We start from the raw sequence: 2,500 nt of genomic DNA, 5'->3' as shown, positions 1-2,500 counted from the left end.
CCAGCCGCGCCACCCCGCACGGCGCGCGCCGCGCAGCGGTGGCCACCGCGCTCGGAGGGCGAGGAGGGCGGGCACAGGCGCGGCAAGGCACGCCGGCCGCGGCCGCTGCGGGCGGCCCGGCGCCGGAGCCCGGCGGGCAGGAAGACCGGGGCCGCCGGTGCACGCACCGGGGTCCCGGCTCCGCCGCCGACTCTCCGCCGCCGAGGCCGCCGCGCACCGCCGCCGCCGGCGCCGCCGCGCCTCCCCCGCCCCCCCACGCGCCCCCCCCGAGGGGCGGCACCGCTGCGCCAACGCGACAGCGGGGGTGACGATTGACCGCCAAGCGACGCTCAGACAGGCGTAGCCCCGGGAGGAACCCGGGGCCGCAAGTGCGTTCGAAGTGTCGATGATCAATGTGTCCTGCAATTCACATTAATTCTCGCAGCTAGCTGCGTTCTTCATCGACGCACGAGCCGAGTGATCCACCGCTAAGAGTTGTCTCGGTTTCGGCCCCCGCCGCGCGCGCGGGGGGACCGGGCAGCCTTCGGCAGCCCCTGAGGGCCCCCCCTCCGCTCCGCCTCCCTCCTCACGCCGACGCCGGCTGCTGAGCGAGGGACGGCCGAGAGCCAGAGAGAGGGGCTCGCCCCGCTGACCGTACGAGCACAGAGTGGGGGGGGAAAAAGGGAAAAGGAAAACCCGAACGAGAAGGGCGGGGAGCCCTCGCTCCCGACCTGGGACAACCCTTTGCTCGCTTCGAGTCCGGCCCAGGCGCCCAGGCTCGGCCCGGCCCGGCGGGGAGCAGCGCGCCGGCCGCGCCGCCTGCCTCGGGGACGCTGGGGGAGGGGGCGGCTCCCCGCGGACCCCCAGCGTCGGAGCCCGGCCGCCACCGGCAGCGGCACCGGCCGCTGCCCGCGCGCCCGCGGCCCACCGGCCCCGCGCTCCCCAGCTCCTCGCTCGCCTCGCCGGCCTCCGGCTCCGCCGTGGCCCCGAGGCGGCGCCCACGCCCGCGCGCGCGCACACACAGCCTCCCGGACGACACCACGCGCTCTCCCGTCCCTTCCGCGGACAGACGCCCGGCGGCGGGCGGGCGGGCAAGGCGGGACGGACGGGGACGGCGCCCGCTCTCCCCGTCTCCACGCGGAGAACGGGGGGGGGCGCCCCCGCCGCCCGCCTGCCGCCCGCCCGCCGCCCGGCGAAGCCGGGTTGGGCAGAGCGAGGCAGGCGCGCCGGATGGCGGAGTGCCGGCGGGTAGGGCGCCGCCGCCAGCGGCCACGGCGGCAGACCGAGAGCCCCGGCCAGGGAGGAGAGCGGATCGCGCCGAGGCGCGGCGTCCGCACCACCCGCGGTGGGTGGGGGCTCACCGTCCCGGCGAGAGCACGCGCTCGCGCCGGGGTCACGCGTTCGAGGCAGGCCGGCGCCAGCCGACCGCGCGGCGTCCCTCCGCCGAGACCAGACCGCGGAGAGAGGGGGCAGGGTACCCCTCTCCGTCCCGGCTGCCCGCAGGGCGAGCGCGGGGCGCGCCGGCTGGCATGGGGGGGCACGGCGCCCGCGCGCGCCGGCCCCCCGGCCCTCCGGCAGCACACCCGGCTGCCCCCCGGGTCGCATCGGGCCGCCCGAGTCTTTAAACCCCCGCCCGGCTCTCCCGCCGAGAACCCTCGGGCCCGGAGCCCGGGGCCCATGGCCATCCCTACCCGGGGCGGCTACCGGCGGCCGCGGTGGCCGGAGGCCCTCCGCTCCTCCCGCCACCCCGCCCCCCCCCCCCGCCCGGCCCGCTCGCAGCACGGTCCCCGCGGCATGGCGCGGGGCGGCTGGAGCGGTGGGGGGGGGGAGAGAAAGGGAAAGCGGAAAGGGCGGGAGGGCACGGCCGGTGCGGCGCTCACGGCGCGGCGCCCGGGAGGAGCGAGCTGGCACACGGGACCACACGGGTGGGTCACCGAGGGGGGGCAGGAGGAGCGCGGACGCTAGGTACCTGGCCCTGGGGTGAGGGAAACGACCTGAAATCCCCGCGGGGGTGCCTCCCCCGCCGCCGCCCGCCGCCGGGCCGCCGCCGCCTCGCGGCGACGGCGGCAGCCTCGGCGGCAGCAGCGAGACGGGACGCGGAGGGGAAACCCGGCACCCGCCAGCCGGCTCCGGCGCCCCTCGGCGGAGCGTCCGCCCGCGGGGTGCGCCCGACACCCGCCGCCACGACCTCGTCCTCCTCCCGGGGCCCGGGGTTTCCCTCAGTAACCCGGCGCCCGGCGGCAGCTGCGCCCGGGAGGAGAGCCGTGGTTTGGGCCGCCCGCTCGGGCACGACCCGTCGCCTCGCGTGGCCTGGCGCGACGGCCCCCGCTCGGGGTCCGCCGCCGCCCGGCGCCCGCCCCGCGCGCCATCCCGGAACGCCTGTCCTCGCCGTCTCTGCAAGACGGGCTGCTCCGCCGCAGCCCGCCGCGGGTCCGCCCCCCACCGCTTAGGGGTGGCGACCCGTCGGCACCCGTCCCGACCCGGGGTGCCATCTCGCTCGCGTCTCCGCCCGCCGCTTCCT

General features: G+C 79.6%; 1 non-coding gene across 1 annotated transcript; it reads right to left on the bottom strand.

Moving 5' to 3' along the window:
* Window positions 1-323: 323 nt before the first annotated feature.
* Window positions 324-476, bottom strand: LOC136995608 (5.8S ribosomal RNA). Its single transcript, XR_010887153.1, has one exon. It is a non-coding gene; the product is annotated as a 5.8S ribosomal RNA (ribosomal RNA).
* Window positions 477-2,500: the final 2,024 nt, after the last annotated feature.

This window comes from Apteryx mantelli, unplaced genomic scaffold (assembly GCF_036417845.1).
Source record: "Apteryx mantelli isolate bAptMan1 unplaced genomic scaffold, bAptMan1.hap1 HAP1_SCAFFOLD_141, whole genome shotgun sequence".
NCBI lineage: Eukaryota > Metazoa > Chordata > Aves > Apterygiformes > Apterygidae > Apteryx > Apteryx mantelli.
The sequence above is the reverse complement of the archived record's forward strand: the minus strand, read 5'-3'. Positions and strand labels throughout refer to the sequence as shown.